Source organism: Balaenoptera borealis (assembly GCF_965194805.1).
Source record: "Balaenoptera borealis genome assembly, chromosome: 8".
Classification (NCBI taxonomy): domain Eukaryota; kingdom Metazoa; phylum Chordata; class Mammalia; order Artiodactyla; family Balaenopteridae; genus Balaenoptera; species Balaenoptera borealis.
Genome location: NC_138865.1, coordinates 9,876,292 through 9,895,776, shown reverse-complemented (window position 1 = coordinate 9,895,776; position 19,485 = coordinate 9,876,292). Strand labels below are relative to the sequence as shown.

The following is a 19,485-nucleotide window of genomic DNA, read 5'->3' as shown; positions in this document are numbered from 1 at the left end:
ATCTGGAGGACATGAAAACACTAATTCAAAAAGATATATACACTTCTATAGTCATTGCAGCATTATATACAATAGCCAAAACCAAGATATGGTAACCTTTATCAGTGGATGAATAGATAAAGAAGATGTGGTGTGTGTGTATGCACACACACATAAACACATATTACACACAAAGGAATACTACTTGGCCATAAATAAGCATGAAATCCTGCTATTTGCAATCACTTGGATGGACCTTGAGGGTTTTATGCAAAGTGAAATAAGTCAGACCGAGAGAGACAAATACCACATGATTTCAATCATATGTGGAATCTGAAAAAAAAATTAACAAACAAAACAAAAATTCAAAGATCCTGAGAACAGATAAGTGGTTACCAGAGGGGAAGGGACTTGGTGAGGGTGGGTGAAATGGGTGAAGGGGGTCAACTGTATGGTGATGGATAGTAACTCAGCTTGTGGTGGTGATCACTGTAGTGTGTACAAATGTTGAACTATAATGCTGTACACCTTAAACGTATATGATAAAAATAAATATGAAAGAATTTTGGGACTTTATTGGTGATTATACATACATACCCGCTCCCACCCCCAAACATACAAACACATTAATTTAAACTATTGATGGATTAAATATATTAAATTTCTAATGTTTGATTGTACCTTTGATTTTGAGAAAATACCTCTGTCATAAAATTATAATGCTTCTGGAACTTCCTGACTTATTCCAAGTCTAGTTTAAGAGGCATTCAGTTTAATTCATAATTTACTGCAGTAGACATTGTAAGATAAGGCTTTATTAATATGAGTTCAACAATCTGTTTTATTGATAATCTTTTCAATAGCAGTTTTTTTTTTTTGCGAGGCAGAGACAATCTTTAAATCAGATAATCCATTCAAAAAATATAAAATTGCCATTGGAACAACTACCCTGATGAACTACTACTACCATAAACAGCTACTATTAAGAAGAGTTGCATGGTGCCATGCATGTCAGTTTGACCTATCTGGGAGGTCAATGAAGACTTCCCTTGAGCCGAGATATGAAAGATGAGTAGAAGTTAACTAATCTTTGGGAGGAGAGAAAATCATTCGAAGCAGAAACCCTGTGGTTACTTGGAGTTTTACAAGAATAAGGATCAGCCAGTATGATAAGAGGAAAAAATCTGATGGGTGTGATACAAAATGAGGCTAGAAGGGTAGAATTGGGTCAGATTACCCATGGTCTTTTATAACATGTCTCAAAGAAATTATCTTTCCTAAGAGCAAGTGTTCTAAGCAAGCTGAAGGACATGTTTTGAAAATTTTTACTCTGGTTTTTCCGTAAATTATGATTGTGGGAAGGGAAGTGAGGCAGGATGAATATGGATTGATGTAAGAGAGGTCATAGTAGCCTGCAGTTGGATGGTAGTGATGGTGATGATGATGGCAAGTGATGGAGATAAGTGATAGATTCCAGAAATATTTAGGAGATTAAATTTACAGGACTTTGAATGGGGGAGTGAGAGAGTGTAGGGCATAAGGATAACTTCAAGATCTGGCTTTTTACAGTCTTCATGGAGGGTTATTACCATTTACTGAAATAGGACAGTTGTTTTTATTGGCTTATTTATTTAAAATAGGGAAATTGGGGAGGGGAAAACATTTATGCATTCCCTTTGGACCTGTTTGAGATTCATGAGCTGTTGGATATTTATGTTTTCATCTCAGAGGAGAAATCTGAGATGAAGAAATAAATTTGTGAGGTTCACTCTGACTACCCATTTAACAGTGAAACACTACCGTCCTCTGCCCCCCACGCTCTTTTGATTCTTCCTCCCGTGCTGTCCCCCGCCACAGCACTTATTTTCTAACATACTGTGTCATTTGTCATATGTCATATGATACATATATATGTGTCCCATATTGTCTATGTTTATGTATATTTTTTATATCCTCCCCCAAATCCCAACAGGTGAGCTCCAGGAGGGCAAGAATTTTTGTCTGTTCATTGTGCCTCTCAGGTGAAAATCAGTGCCTGGCACTTAGTAGGCCTTCAGTAAATATTCGTTGAATGTTGAATGAATGAATGAATGGAGTGAGATAGGAAGAGGGATATTTCACTGTTTTTAAGAGATAGGAAGAAATAACAGGGAGGATGTAGTTGTATGTGTTTGCTTTACATTTTGGAAAGATGTCAGAGTTCTTGCCTGATGGTTATTTTCTCTAAAGTTGTATAAAATGTCATCATCTCACAGAGAAAGGAGCATCTGTCAGAGGATCAAGGAAAATGGAGATTTGCAATAGCCATGGTGAAGTGTGGGAGAATGTATTAACCAGAGAAATGTAGGATTGTTTCCTTGTGTGGAGGTCTCCTTTGAATTCAGCAGTGATGAGTTAATAATGGAATCAGCTTGCCCTTTGAAGATCTTTCTCTAGTAGTTGCTTGGCTGCTCAGGTGCAGTCATGCATGGAGAAAGTGGATAAAATAGGGTATCTGAGTTATTAATTTTGGTGGAAGAGCATTTTGAATGATGATCAGAGTCCAAGGTTTTACCTTGGCAGTGGATGGATAAAGTGGTGTGAAGGAGAATATCATTGGAGATAACCTGAGGGCATATCCTTGGAAAGGTAGTTTTCTTGGATCTGAATGTTATCTAAGGTAATGACAAGACTTAGGGGAAGGAGGCTGTAACCTGGGTGTCAAAGATTTAGGCAAATATGAGGAGAGACCGGTACGTTAGGAAATGATAGCAGTGAGGAGGGGAGAGATGGCAATATAGGTGAGAGGGCCTTGAGTATCAAAGAAATGGGTTGTTTTGTTTACTTTTTAAAAAATATGATGGTAGAAGAATAAGTTCTGGAGGTTACACTGGGACCAGGGCCCTGAGGGTAACTATGACGAGGAAAAAAAACAAAAAGAAAACACACGGAGAAGCGGCCACCATGTGAATGGGCTACAAGGAAGTATTGTACTCAGGGGAGGGCCAACTTTGTTTTAAAGTAAAGAGATACAATCAGAGAAAAGCTGGAAGATGAAATTTCCTGGTTATTGTTGAAGACAATGTCAGAGGGCATTTGGAATGATTTGGAAGGTAGAGTGAATTGGCTGGAAAGTACATGGCATCCTGGCAATAGACCTTTAACAACATGGTGAAAGGCACTGTGGTCTTAGTTTCAGCTACCTTTTTTTTTTAATTGAAGTGAAATTCACATAACATATATTAACCATTTTAAAGTATACAACTTAGTGGCATTTACTGTGTTCACAATGTTGTACACCCCATTATCCCCCAGAGAGATCCCTTACCCATTAAGCAGTCACTTTCTATTCCTCCCTTTTGGATCAGCAGTCTTTGTGAGGATGATGGGCACGGAGCCTAATGGCAGAGAAACATGAGTCACTTGGCTGGTTGATGGTGGACTTAGAGCACACTCGTTGGAATGTGTGGTAGAGGCTCTAGAAACTGGATGTGCTGCTGTTGCTTCATATTGTAACTCATAAGACTCACGTATTTCGGAAACCAGACTCTTTATTACTAAAAATAGCTCCTCTCCATCTGAACTTAGATATTTCTCTCAATTTATACCATAATCCTCCCAGCAACTGAGGACTAAGCCCTGGTAGCCTTTTTACCTCTTCCACAGTTATCACCATACTCTTATAAATTTCTTCCGTCCTTTCCATTCCCACTGCTGTCACTGTAACCTGGGTCCTTATTAACTTATGCCTGAATTTTCATAACAAGTCTCCCTGCCTCCAGTTTCTTTATCCTCTAATGGATGGTGTGGTCCATCTTAGATACTGCTGCTAGATATTTATAACCTGGTACTCAGGGCCTTCTACAATCTATGCTTTCTCTTATGGTTGTTTTGGTGATCAAATGAGATAAGTGAAATATTGCACAGATATCAAGTATTACTATAGGTATTAGACTTCATCTTTGCCCTGTTACCTTTACCAGCTTCCTGTTTCAGTCAAACTGGTCTAGTCAGTATCCGTGAGCATACTTAGTGCTTTTTACCTCCCTTGGCATCTTTGTTACAGCAATTCCACTTCCCTGGAATGCTCTTCTCCCTTTCTTTTCACTTATATAATTCCTGCATCCTTTATGAAGTCTTTACTTGTTTGCATTTCAGTAATCATTCATTTATTTGAAATTAGTTGGAACATAGATTATTATACCACTCATTTGGCATTAGGCTATTCTGCCTTAAATTATTGTTTGTTTTTAACTGTATTTTAACTATCCAGATAGTTGTAAAAGTTTTGAGGGTAGGAACATGTTACCCAGCACCTAGCTTAGTATTCTGAATCTAAATTATTGACAATTGATTTGTGATTATGATACTATACGGTATTGAGAGAGTCACCAGAAATCCTTTTAGGAAATATTTGTCTGCCCTTTCTCCCCAGCTCCCTTTTTTTGCTTTTGTTTTTGTTAACACATTGCTTTTCAGTATGATATTTTAACTAAAAGTGATTTTTTTCCCATTGAACTTGATATTAGTTTATAATCTTAATTCAGGTGGGGAGAGTTAAAGTTAGATCATTTTTCAATACTTAATAATTCTATATGATTAAAAAATTAGCAAATGTAGGAAGTTATATAGTGACTGTTGGAAAGTCTCTATTTGTCCCTCACCCACCAAGTTCCTTCACAGACCCCTTCTTATGTAATGCTATTTTTAGATTGTTGTATATCCTTACAACTTTTTTCTATGCAAGTACATAATCTTATTTTCAGTTCCTTTTTCAACAAAGGTAGCACATTATATATGCTTTTCTTCATCTTATTTGACAATTATACAATGGAAATTTTTTCATATCAGTACATAGAGAACTTCCTCAGTTTTTTTTACATTTGTGAAGTATTGCATTGTGTGGTTGTATTACACTTTATTTACGTTGCTCCGTATTGCTCATTCCATTTAGATTTGGCTAGGATGAAGATAGCACCACATTCTTCTATTGTTGTGCTTTTAATTACTACTTAAAAGAACCATAACCAGGATGATACCTATAGAGGAAATAACAATGACCATCAAATTTGTTTTTTCATGCACTTGACAAAGCAGATTTAAATGAAATTCAAGAAAAATCATGTGTGTTGAATGCCTGCCAGATACTGTAGAAATGTTTTTATTCTCAGAAGTTATAACAACTTTTTAGAAAGGAAAATCTTTGAATCTGACATACGTGCCTAAAGTATGAATTTCTCCTTTCCCTGGTGAAAAATAACATACAAGTTTTGTCTATCATGTTAAATGGAGACTGTTTCATGAATTACTCAGGAAATTGCTCTGAGTTCAGTCATGAGAAACTGCAATACAAAAAGTGTAGTGAATCAGTCCCCAGCTGGGTCCCAAGAAATTAAAAGCTCCCAAGAAGCAGGATTGTTCTGAATGGCAGGGTCATTCAAAGTGAGGAAGATGTGGAGAAACCAGAAGGTTTTAGTTGTATGTTAGGCACTCCAACTGAGAAGAACTAGAATTTAAGGTAGCTCTCTGTGACTGGAGTGCAAACCAAGGCTCTGCAAACTTCCAGAAAGAGGGAAACCAGAGACAGGAAAGGAAATATGTAACAGAGAGGGGGAACTAAAATGGTAAGCACTGAGGTGAAAAAAATACATTTTGTGGATAAGCGTAAAGCAGCAAACTGAGAGGAAAAATTCAGATAAACTAGAAATCTTTGGGAAAGGAAACTGAGACAAGGAACTTTCCAGAGATATCCAGGAATTGATACAGATTTTGCCTATTTCTGGAAATAATGCATAATAACAAGTACCTAAATATTCAGAAGATCTAGATTAGAGTATTATTCCTGAATGAAAGGATATTGACATACTTTAGAAAGATCTTCAGTGATCAGTATTGCTCCTGTGAAACAGTTTTGCTTTAACGTTAATTCTCAAGTAACCAGAGTATTTAGCAAGGACCCATCCCTGATCATTCCGGTTAAGTACAATTTACTGTAAATAATTGTTGATGAGGTCACATGAAAGACTTGAAATGATAACTTTAATACTGAATTTTCTTACTGAGAGTTGAATTTTGGGTAATTGTGTTTGGCTTAGTACTCATAGTGTCTCTTTTTACTTTTTTCACTTAAGAAATTTCATATATTTGCATATAAGTGAGTATCACATTTTTGTGTCCAGAGTGGTATGTTTCATCTACTGAATGCCTGTGAACATGGATTCCATCTTCATCCATCTGTTAACCTGTTTACCAAAAGCTGTATAATTATGTGAAGTTTTATGCATGCATTTATTTGGTCATTAAATAACATTCATTTCCGCTTTGTGATTAGTACTGAAATTAAGATACAGAAAAAAAAAATACAGTTGCTCTGCTGCCCTGTGAACTTAAATAAGAGCTCCTAAGTCCAGGATGTCACATTTCAGACAACCTTAAATATTCTCAAAAATTACTTCAGGTTGCAGCGTGAAATTTCCCCATGCCTGGAAATGTTATCATATACAATATAGAGTGTTATAAAAGTTACACAGTAAACCTTTTCAAATGTGCCATCTTTATAGCATATTGTTTATTGATTTTCTACCTCTACATTGTTGTCACATTGAGTATATCCCCATGAAGATGGAACATCTCTCATTACAGAGTCCATCTGCCTCTCTTTCCATAATACTGTAAAGGTGTTCCTGGTGTTCATGTGGGCACAGGTGGAAGTCCTTACTGAAAGACCAAAATCACTTAGGCTCCCTGACTCAGTAGTATTGGAGAGCTCCCATAGAATTAATCCTAATTCCTTATGTTGGCTTTCTTTGGAGAAAGTGCCCTCTGATTATGCTGGACCCCCTTCTTATCTTAATAAACAAACAAAAATGTGCCTTGCTTTGAGACCCAATGTCTGGTAATTTAGACTGGTTTTTAAATAAGGAATGTACCAGGAAATATTTTGTTTCTTAAAGAAATAGCTAAGGGCTTCCCTGGTGGCACAGTGGTTGAGAATCTGCCTGCCAATGCAGGGGACACGGGTTCAAGCCCCGGTCTGGGAAGATCCCACATGCCGCGGGGCAACTGGGCCCGTGAGCCACAACTACTGAGCCTGCGTGTCTGGAGCCTGTGCTCCGCAACAAGAGAGGCCACGATAGTGAGAGGCCCGCGCACCGCGATGAAGAGTGGCCCCCACTCGCCGCAACTAGAGAAAGCCCTCGCACAGAAACGAAGACCCAACACAGCCAAAAATAAATAAATAAAAATAAATACATTTATTAAAAAAAAGATAATTATTAAAAAAAAAAGATATACTGCAACTTAAATAGCAATAGAAAACTCATTCTATTAAAAAAAAAAAAGAAATAGCTAAGGTAGTTGACATTATCTAATGAAGGCATGTCCTTCAAAAAGTTATGTTGGTATATAATTGCGATCTCTCTGTTGTGATCTGTGTCTTTTCACTATTTTCAGTTGAAAGATCGGATATTATTGAAAGAGACATTCAGAATTTAATGATTTTTTAAAATGAACTTATTATCAGCAGTGTCATTTTTGTGTGAAGTGAGTGCACGTCATTGGATAGACCATTCAAAATTACAAAATATATGTCCATGCATAGACCAGTTTAAGAGTAATGTATAGATTAGTTTCCTAACAGTCATATATCTAACATTATAGCGGTGGTCTATAAATGTAAGCAAAGTTAATAACTCTTTTACTCTGATTGAAAATTTAACACTTTGACCTATAGCTAATCTGTTTTTTTTTCTTTAATCTTTATTGGAGTATAATTGCTTCACAATACTGTGTTAGTTTCTGTTGCACAACAAAGCGAATCAGCCATATGCATACACATGTCCCCATATCCCCTCCCTCTTGAATTTCCCTCCCATCCTCCCTATCCCACCCCTCTAGGTCATCGCAAAGCACCAAGCTGAGCCGATCTCCCTGTGCTATGCTGCTGCTTCCCACCAGCCAACTATTTTACATTCGGTAGTGTATGTATGTTGATGCTACTCTCACTTCGCCCCAGCTTCCCCCTCCCACCCTGTGTCCTCAAGTTAATCTGGTTTTTATCTTTTATTTATTACTCATTTGTACTTGTTCAATAATCCCGAAGCACTTGGGATTCACAGTGCCAATCAGAGTTGAAAGAGAGCCCTGAAATGTAGCAACTGTTGGTCAAGAACCAAACCAGAGACCCACAATAGCCCTCTGACTCTTCTATATCCTGCTATTTATTAATCAACCAACAGTAACAGTGCACCCACTTTTATCTGACCTCGCTTTGCAGATGCCTCCTTAAAATGCCAAAATGCTTGAGTGACTGTTTCACCTAATGTGGCATAATTATTCTGTTGTTTAGTTCAAATGGTCTGGGAAAAAAGACACTACATGCAGTGTTCTAGTCTCCTTTTCAATTACTATTATATCCTGAACATTTTCCATGCCATTAGGTGTTGATTTCCAAAATTTTTCCTTAGGAATATATATTAATGAATTCTGTGTGTCATAATGTTGGGCTGGCCAAAAAGTTCATTCGGGATTTTCCGTGAACGGAAAAACCCCGAATGAACTTTTTGGCCAACCCAATGTATTTAACAGTCATCTATTGCTGGACATGTGAGTTGTTTCCAGTATTTCATTATTCTAAGCAGTCTTGTAACTTAATATTTGCACATACCTGTACAGATACAGATATACTCCAAATTTAAAAGTCTTTTATATAAATATATATAATCTCATTTTAATATTTTCTCTACTTGTGCCTTCACACATATGTAAGTAAACCTGCTTTGGTATGTTCTTCTGGTATAGATTTCAGTAAAAATAATTGATAATCTTATATCAGAAGGATAATTTCAATTTCCAGTCAATTATATAAGCGATACACATGATGTCATCGAAGACCTGAGTACTCGGGAAAGGCTTTTTGAAATATTAGTATTTACAACTGGACCTTTGTGTAAGTACTCTTGGTTGCGTAATCAGTGGGTTTCTCTTTTTCCTTCCTTGCAGAGCTCTAATTTTGTTCTTGTGTAGGTTGGTGTACCTATACATGACACTATCTATGGCTTAAAAACACTAAGACATTGTTTCTCAGTGGAGATGGCAGAGTGGGGAAAAAGAAAAAGGGCTCTTTGCTAAAGATTATTGGTCTTCAATTAACTTATTCCAGAGCTGCCTTATCTTCCAGACTTCTTGTTATATGAAGTAGTAAATGTTCTTGTAGTTTAAGCCATTTTGAGTGGTGCTATTACTTGCTCCTGAAAGCATATTAGTGAAACTTTGAGAGGTAGAAGTGGTTTTGAAAAAGATGAAAAATCCTGCACGTAACATTTTCAGTGGGAGAAATCACATAAGCAAAGGTGAGAACATGTTCAAGGAGTCATCAGACTGATGGACTTCTCATGCCTTCCACCAGGAAAGGGAGAGTTGCCACATCAGACTCTGTTTTCAACAAAAGTGAGAATCTCAGTTCTAAAGAGTCCTTTAGGATTCTCAGGGAAATCTGAAGACTTCTTACCTCATTTTCTCCAGCAAGCTTGAAACTTGGCTTTTAGGTTTAAATTGTATGTCTAATTCTTCTATGAAGAAAGTTATAGTCAAAATTCTGTCCCAGGAACTCATTAGGGAAACACTAGTTTAGTGTCGTGTGCTCACACATAGCCCTGGTCTGTAGCATAAAGTGTGAGGGTTGTGCTAGCACGGAACCTATAGGTAGTTAATGGTGACAGTTTATTACGTAGTACTTTTCTTGCGCCTTTCAAAATACTTAGTTCCCCATTAATGGGGAGATTGATCTTTCTCATCCTTTCCCCCATGGGAGTAGGGTGAGAGTCCCAAATTAATACCTTATCTTTACACAATTCATTAAGAAAACAAATATTTAAGCACCTCCTATGTGCCAGACACTGTTTAAGGTCCTGGAAATATAATGGTAAACTAGCCTGAAGTTATCCTTAACTTAGGGCTGGGAGTTCAGATATATAAACAAGTAAATAATTTAACATAGTAGTAAGTTCTAGAAGAGTATATGTCAAGGTTATGATGTAGTACTTTAAATTACGTGAGCAAGAAAGGTCTCTCTGAGGTGACATTTGAATTGGCACCTGAATAGGGAACCAGGCGTGAAAAGAATATTTTAGGCAGAATGCAGTTAAAGACTAAAACAGGAGTGAGCTTGGGGTATTCAAGAATAAAAAGAAGGCAACTGTGCCTAGGGTTTAGGGAGTGAAGGGCAAAGGCTGAAGCCTGTATGGCAGTGTAGATCATGATAAGGAATTTAAATTTTATTCTGTATACACTGGGGAGCCACCGTAGCATTTTAAGTAGGGACATGACTTGATTTGAATTATAGTTTTAAAAGTTCATTTTGGCTAACGTTGAGAACGGTTTGTAAGCTCTGCTTTATAAAGAGAACAGATATTAGCAGACACTAATAGACAATGTAAAGCCAGTATATAAATTATGGGAAGCCCTTATTTAAGTTCTTCTACCTTATTCCCATCCTTTTTTTAATTTTTATTTTTTTACTTTTGGTTCTTTTTAAAAGAGTAGGTTTAGCAGCACTTTAATTGACATTAATCTTCCTTATGTTTTTCCCTTATCATCAACTCCTTAGAGGAAAATCTATCAATCTATTTTTCTATCAGGACTGAGTAGTTTCAGTTAATTACAGACTAACTAGCCACTTCAAAACTTAGTGAATTGAAACAACAAGGATTTATCATTTCTCATGATTTTGAGGGTTGACTGGGCTGCTCCTCTGTTGGTTTTGCCTAGGCTTACTCACGTGGCTCAATTTAGGTGGACGTTTGGCTAAACCGAAGGTCCAAGATATCCTTACCTACATGTCTGACTGTCAGTTGGTGTGCCTTGGTTCTCCTCTGTGTGGCCTCTCAACTTCCAATGAACTAGACCATCTTCTTTACATGGTAATTTCATGGTGGCTCTGCCAGAAAGAGAAAAGCAGAAGTTATCAGAGGCTCAAGGTTTAGTTTCGGACATTGTATGACCTCGCTTCCATCACTTTCTGTTGGTAAAATAAGTCCCGTCAGATTCCAGTCCTCTCTTTTGATGGGAAGAGGGGCAGAGTCACATTGCAAAGGAGCAATTATTATGACCATCTACAAAAATAATCTGCCACAGTCCACTCTGTGGCCACTAAAATTTATATTCCTGTCACATGCAGATACACTCATCCTCTCCCCTAATTCCCAAAATCTGATTGCAACCTTACTCTCCAAGTCCAAGATCTCTTGATCTGCATCAGGTCCAGATGTGAATAAGGTTCCTCAAATTCAGTTCCTCTGAACTCTTGATTCAGAGACCTGTGAACTAAAACAAATACCAAATCAGTGATCTAGGTTTCTATTTCTAGCTTAAGAACTAGATAAAGATGAATAAATTAAACCCAAAGTAAGCAGAGGGAAAGAAATAATCAAGAACGATAATCAATGAAATAGAAAATAAGCAGGAAAATGAATGAAACCAATAGCAGGTTGGTTCTTTGAAAAACTTCATAAATTGACACACTGCTACCTCCATTAATCAAGAAAAAAGGAAAAGACGCAAACTACCAATATGTGGAATAAAAAAGAGGATATCACTATAGATCCTACAAACATTAAAAGAATGATAAGAGAATATTATGAACAAATTTATGCCAATAAGTTTAACAACTTAGATAAATTATCAAATTCCTTGATGGACACAAACTATCAAGGCTCACTCAAGAAGAAAATAGATAACCTGAAAATCCCTGTGCCTGTTAAAGAAATCAGATTTGTAGATAAAAACCTTACCACACACACACAAAAAAAACCAAAACTCCAAGTCAGATGGCTTCTCAGTGAATTCTCCCAAACATTTCAGGAAGAAATGGTGCCAATTCCACATAAGCTCTTCCCAAAAATAGAAGAGAAGAGGAACACTTCTCAACTCATTTTATGAAGCCAGTATTACTCTGATACCAAGATAAAGACGTGATAGGGAAAGAAATCTGTACACCACTATCCCTCGGGAACACATGCAGAAATTCTTATTAAAATATTAAGAAATGATAAACAAAATAACAAATTGAATCCAGCAATATAATAAAAAGTTAATATATCATGACTAATGTAATGTCAAAAGATGTAAGTTTAGTTTAACGTTCCAAAGTCAATCAATGTGATTCACCATATTAACAGGCTAAACTAAAAGAACTATAATCATTTCAATAGATGCAGAAAAATACCATTCATGAAACAAAAAATCCCAAACTCAGCAAACTAACAGTAAAACAAAATTCCTTAAACTGATAAGGGGTATCTACCAAAAATCTAAAACTAGCATTATACTTAATAGAGAAAGACTGAATGCTTTCCTCCTATGACTGGGAACAGAGCAAGAATTTCTGCCCTTAGCACTTCATTCAACAGTGTACTGGAGCTCCTAGCCCATACGGTAAGAAAGGAAAATAAATAAAAGGCTTATAGATTGGAAAAAAAGAGAGAAAACTGTCATTATTCACAGACAACCTGACTGTAGAAAATTCTATGGAATTAATTTTTTAAAAAAGCCTCTAGAACTATTAAATGAGTTTAGCAAAATCACAGGACGTAAGGTCAGTATACAGAAATCATTTTTAGTTCTGTATACCCTTATCTGGTATTAGCAGTGAACATCTGGAAAGTCGAAGTTCAATAACAATGCCATTTACAATAATATAAAAAATGAAATACTTTAGAATAAATAATAAATGTGTATGAGACCTGATGCTGAAAACCACAACACACTGCTGATGTAAATTAAAGAAGATCTAAATAAATGGAGATGTATGATATGTTCATGGAGCAGAAGACTCAATTTTAAAATTTCAGTTCTCCCCAGATTGATCCATAGATTCAACATGATCTCAGTCAAAACCCTAGGAGGATTTTTTGTAGAACTTGATTAGCTGGGTCTATAATTTATATAGAAATTCGGAAGACCTATCTGACCCATTTTAAAAAAAAGAATGACAAAACTGGAGGAATTGCACTATTTGATTTTAAGACTTACCGAAAAGTTGTAATCAGAACAGTGTGGTATTAGCATAAGGATAGATCAGTTGAACAGAATAGAGTCTAGAAAGACCCACACATTTATGGTCAATTGATTTTTGACAAAGATGCCAAGGCAATTCATTGAGCAAATGGTGCTGGAGAACTGTTTATGATAGCCAAGACGTGGAAGCAATCTAAACGTCCATCGACAGATGAATGGAAAAAGGAGATTTGGTACATATATACAATGGAATATTACTCGGCCATTAAAAAGGGTGAAAGAATGCCATTTGCAGCGACGTGGGTGGACCTAGAGATTGTTATACTGAGTGAAGTAACTCAGATGGAGAAAGACAAATATCGTATGATATCGCTTATATGCAGAATCTTAAAAAAAATGATACAAATGAACTTATTTACAAAACAGAAACAGACTCACAGACTTAGGGAAGAACTTATGGTTTCCAGGGGGAAGGGTGGGAGGGAGGGATAGTTAGGGAGTTTGGGATTGACATGTACACACTGCTATACTTAAAATGGATAACCAGTAAGGACCTACTGTATAGTACAGGGAACTTTATTCAATATTATGTAACAACCTAAATGGGAAAAGAATTTGGAAAGGAATGGATACATGTATATGTATAACTGAATTACTTTGCTGTACACCTGAAAATAACACAATGTTGTTAATCACATATACTCCAATGTAAAATAAAAAGTTAAAAAATGGTGCTGGAGAAATTGTATATACTTATGGGGTGGGACTGAGGGGAGGAGAGTAGGGGAGGGACCTTGACCCTTGTCTCATATCATATCCAGAAATTAACTTGAATGGGTTATAGTCCTTAACTTAAATGCTGAGACTTATTATAAAACGTCTAGAAGAAACATAGGAGGAAATGTGACTTTGCTAAGGCAACATTTCTTAGAGAAGACCCATCAAGCATGAATAAGAGAATGAATATTGATAAATTTCACTTCATCAAAATTTAAAACTTTCTTTGAAAGGGGTGATTAAAGAGCAACAAGGTCATGTATTACAAACAGACATGCATCCTGAGATGGGTGTAATTGCTAGCCTTATTTTGCAATCCATCACTACAGTGTAGTGTAGAAGAGAGTGCTAAGTTTAAAGTCAGGAACTTCTCATATGTAATCCTAACTCTGACACTTGTCAAAGATATATTTTACTAAATTATTTAGTGCTGTTATGTTCTCAGAGCCTTGGTTTTCCTTTCTTTTCTTTTTTTTTTTTTTTTTTTTTTTGCGTGTGTGTGTGTGAAATGGTCATATGAATGCCTACCTTATAGGATTACAGTGATGGTCAAAAATTAGATATAAAAAAGTAGAGTGCTATTGCTGTTCTTAATTTAACGTGTCATCATCATCATTATTGTTATTTTTATACATATAGTTGATCCTTAATTCCTCCACTTGTAAAATGGTAAGTGTGAAAGAACCTCTCTTTCTCACATAACCAACTATAACTAGATGTATAAACAGGTCTATAAATAGTATAGATGTATAAATAGATCTATAAACTCCAGTTTATCCTGATTCTTGTTGACTACGGAAATCGAAAGTAGGTATAGTCACGTTATTTTCATTTTCTTTTAAGAGAACTGCTCACACTACTTTTGTGTATGCCCTGTAGTTTTATGCCAAGCCAATCCTTTTTACTAGTAATATTTTAATGAGCAATTGAGAAACATTTTCTAGACATGTAGAGATGTTAAGTAATAATCATATCACTTATTATATGAATAGCTATCATAACATTTAAATATATACTGTGTATTGTATATTTAAACTGTAAAATAATAGAACCAATTGGTCATTAGTGTACTTTTTGCCTGGAAACTTTCTCCATGTACTTTTTTAGTGTAGTTAGGTTCAGCAGTCCTCTAAAACAAGCAATTATCCACCGTGAGGAATGAAAGATAGTTAAGTGGTTCCCAAGAACATATTAGGTACTTTGACCTGAAAAGAGAATGATTTCTTGTCAAATAAGACAAACTCCATTGCTTCACAAATCCAGTTGGCTTTGGCACAGAGAAAATGAGTTTTTTAATATCTGAAAGTTAGATTGTAGAGACTCATCCATGACTCATCCATTATAAATTTAAACTTTCTATATTACAGAGGTTAAGACCCTTTTTCTATAAAGGACCACTGAACCAGAGGGCTAAAAAATAACGGCAACCAAGGCCACTTTCAAAAAAGCCAAATTAAGGGATTTGGGGGCAAGAAAACTAGAAAACATTACTGTCATTCTGCTTTTAAAGTACAATATTATTTTTCATTTTATATCAAGGAAGAGATCAAAAGGAAAAGAAAAACACTGTCTTTTTTCTGTATTCTGTATTTCCTTCCTGTATTCCTTTTCAATTGTTGGTCCACCATGTTTGCAGTCACCCAAACTATCTCACTGGGACAAGGTGAGAGAGATAGACAAGAGGAAGGATGTAAGATTGGTAGTGAAGATAGAATAGCAGAGGTGGAAAAAGATTTATAAACTGGTTCTGGAGAGTTTGAAGGGGATGTCAGTATTTCTATACAGATCTCCAAAGTCCTTTGGATTGTGGTAATAAGTTATTACTGTTTGTTATCCATACTCATTGAAATTCTGTTTTTCTCCTTAGCAGTTAATCATTATTCCTAACCCCTGTTCTTTCTGACTTTGTTACCTTTAACTCTAAGGAAAATTATTCGTATATGTACAACATTATCCCTTTCTAGAGTACTTACTATAGGCCAGATGGATTCATAAGCCAAAGGCACCCAAGTCCTTGGATCAGTCTTCGTGTGATATGAAAACTTATTCATGGCTCCTACTCAGTTCCTTGGATCAATCTCTGTGTGGCATGGAATCTTATTAATGGCTTTGAAATTTTCTGTTCTTTTGTAGAGAAAGTCCTTTCTGTTTATGAAAATAGAGTAAAGCCCAACAGATTTTCTTGAATACAATCTAGTGATTATATCTACTGGTGTTGCCAAAACATAAATCTTTGAGACTGGAGACCTTCATATCTTCCATAATATTTTGCACAAAGTAGAGGCTTAATATATGTTAATAAAAGTAAGAGTATTATTTGCATCATTTAGAGTCCTCCATTTGTTAGGAAAGGAAAAGAGGAATAAATGTGTTTGACGATGCAGAACAGTGTAGATTTTCAAAGTGTGATCACCAAGAGTTTTCTTGATGACACCTTCTGGGAGAAAACTGAAAAATGACTTTAAAACATTAGAGAGTGCTATTTGAAGGCAAAGCATGTCTCCCCTTATCTGTTCATTTTTTTCCCTTAATATATTGTGCTGCTTTATTTTGGTTTTTTCCCCCTCTTTTCCCCCAGCCCCTCCTCCACAGCTGCTTTTTTTTTAATACCTGAGTTATTAGGTCTCATCAGGGGTGCCTCATTTGAGTCTCTGTCTCTGTGTGTCATATTCTCTTTCTCTCTCACTGAGAAGACCACTTGCCTATTACATTACTTTCATTTAATTAAAGCCAGGATAACTGGCTTTTGCTTCAAATTATCATAGTAGAGTTCTTATGAGTCTGTCCAACATCCCAGGCCTAGTTAGTTCCCCATATTTCATATAACAGACTTTGATATCTGTTCCACTTCCTAATGATCAGGAATCTATAATGTTAAAAAGAAAGAGTGGTGTTGAAATGTGGCCTTGCACAAGTCAACCTCATTCAACTGGCTTTGTTTATCTGCAGAATCGAGAGAATTAATGTGACCTTGAACCTAATAGAATTTGTTGTGAGTATAAAATTAAAGCTTTATAAGCTACAAGACCTCTGCAACTTTAAGATGTTATGGGGATGATATTTCTAAAGTACCACTTAGGAAAGACTGCATTAAAATAAAATATTCACACTTCTATGAAGCAGCAAGGGGTATCTTTTCAGTTTCTTCATTTCTTTATCTGTAGTAGTCTCTATCTTCTATCTGTGGAAATTCAATCCACCTCTAAAAGTCTAGGGCAAATGTCACCACCTTCATAAATTTTCTCTTTATGCTCTAAATTCAAAGTGATGTCACCCCCTAGAATTCAGATAATTTGGCAACTTTTTAATGGATGTAGCAGTTCCCTTATTTTTGCATTGTTGGCCACCCACGCCCTATACCTGAGTGAACCATCTAGATATTATTAAACAATTATTAGACTATGGCAGTAGTCACTCAAAACTTAATGTGTCTGAGATCACATGGGGAATCCTGATCTCACGTTTGGAAGTTGGGGCTCAGGACTTCTGCTTCAACCACACTTCTCTTCCTTTAGTCTCTTGCATTTTACATGCCCCCTCCCACAGTCCGTCTTTTGCACATGATGTAGCCTTCACCGAGAATTAGTGTTTCCTTTCTTTGTTTGTCTTTATGATGCCTATCCTTCAGATGTGAGCTTTATCATTAATTCATAGTGAATCCTTTTCTAGGTCAGCTTTCCCACATTGTATGTTCTCATAGCACTGGGTATCCCATCACAGCACTTGTCACAAGTGAAGCTTTGCCATTTTTCTGTATAATTATTTAAATGATGACTCACTAAACTGGTAGCTCCACGAGGGTAGACACTATTTATGTTCCTGTTCTCTATTATATTCCTATTGCCTGTATAAATGCCTACATTTCCTGGAACACAGTCGTCACCTAAAAAAATTGAGTAGATAGTTGAATAATTGTCCACAAACACCACTTTGACAATCACTGGACCAGAAGTTCTGGACCCTTACATTCTATCCCTGACTTACAACTGACTTGTAAATTCGCTCTTAACCTTTCTTTGTTTTGGTGTCTAAAACTGAAAGAAACCTGTGCTGCCTTCCTCACAGGGTATTGTGAACATCAAATGAGAAATGTGAAGATACTTTGAAAAGTATAAAATGCTATTCGAATGTTAAGTTACATTAAATAGCTAGTTATGTAAGTGAGAGACACTGTCATGGATGCAGAATATATTAAATACATGGACCATGTTAATGTTATTTATTCTGTAACCATAAGAGTTGCATTTCGAGATGGAGTTTAATCTCTAGTTTTTGTATATTGGGCTTCTTGCTTATCTTAGAAATTCTGTCTCTCACTATCCATTGTTTAGGGTAGTGAATATCATTTATTTCCTCTTGTGAAAAGCATATGAACCAAATTACCTAAGATTAGCCTTCAAATTCCTTTTTTTTTTTTAATGGTCCAGCAAGCCCTATTATATTAGTACAAACAGCACCTTTCACAAGTGGCTTATCTGTGTATTTATAATTACTTAATGCTATGTGCTATGAGGCATAACAGGATTGTATATTTTACTTTAACTGTGGATGAAATGGAATAGGAAAACATCAGTTAAGTAAATTGAATCGATACTTTGTTGTATTTTTGGAACAGGGCAAGATAGTCTCAATTTTTAAAACAAACTCTCTCTGTTCGGTCATTACATAATTTTCTGTCGCTTGACTCTTAAAATATATTTGTTCCCGCCTCTCTGTTTTCTGTTCCCAATTCTTCCTACCTTCACCCTTTTTCATTCCTCTAATTTTTCTTCTTTTTAACTTCAACAGTCTGGGTTGCAGGGGAAAAAAACCTGGCTCTTAATCAAGAACATGATCTCATTGCTTTCAATGGCTTAGAAAAGAAACATTTTAAAGCAGTTGAAAGATTTCACTTTGGAAAGGAGGTACTGCATAACTAAGTGTGTTGGTTCCCAGCAGAGCCTTGAGTAACCTCTTTCCAGCCATCCTCATATTTTTTCTCTTCTACTTCCTGTTCAGTGAGCAACTGCCTAAGTTAAAAAAAAAAAAAAATCCAGTAAGACTTCCTTTTGGCTCTCTTGCCAGAGTACTGTCTTCTGTTCTTTCACTGTTCCACATATGCTTTTTATACTTTTGTATAATTGTTTCTAGGCTTCACCACTTACATAGAGATGGAGTATAAGTTTTTGTTCCCTTCTACTCACACAAACCCCCAGCCCTCTTCAGAGTTCCCTTAAGTATTTCTGGGAGCCCTTGAGTGGAATGTAACGTGTATTCAAGAACAGAAGTGAATATTATTGTCTTACAGCCTCCTTGGGAAGTCCATCCCCTTCAACCCACCCTAATGTGGTACCTCATCACTGCCCCTGCTGCTGGGTCCTCCGTGAGGGATAGTAGCCACGCCAGGAATGTTGTCTTTAGTTCTTTCAGAGCAGCAGTCTTCAAGTACTCAGAAGGTGCCAGGCTGAATTAGAGCCGCATTCCCCCCATCCCCCCATCCCCCATCGCTGTACCACACTTTGTCCCCAAGTCCCAGTGCAGCAGAGTTTGTGCTTACAGTTTCACAGTCTCTGTTGAAAAGGTGTCTTATCTTTTGAATCTACCCTTTTACTCTTTCTGGGCTCAAAACCAGTTCAGAGAGCCAGATGAAAAAAGACACCGTGCCATTTCTTCCATTGTCCTTATTTCGTCTCACTTTCCTTCTCTCCTTCTGCTCACCCCTCACCCTCCTCTAGGTTCCCACTGAAATTTCCATCA

The 19,485-nt window shown here is 36.4% G+C and overlaps 1 protein-coding gene across 19 annotated transcripts in view; it reads left to right on the top strand.

The window, feature by feature from the left end:
* HMBOX1 (homeobox containing 1) overlaps positions 1-19,485 on the top strand; it is a 185,702-nt gene that overhangs the window by 37,364 nt on the left and 128,853 nt on the right. The gene's annotated exons all lie outside the window — the stretch shown is intronic.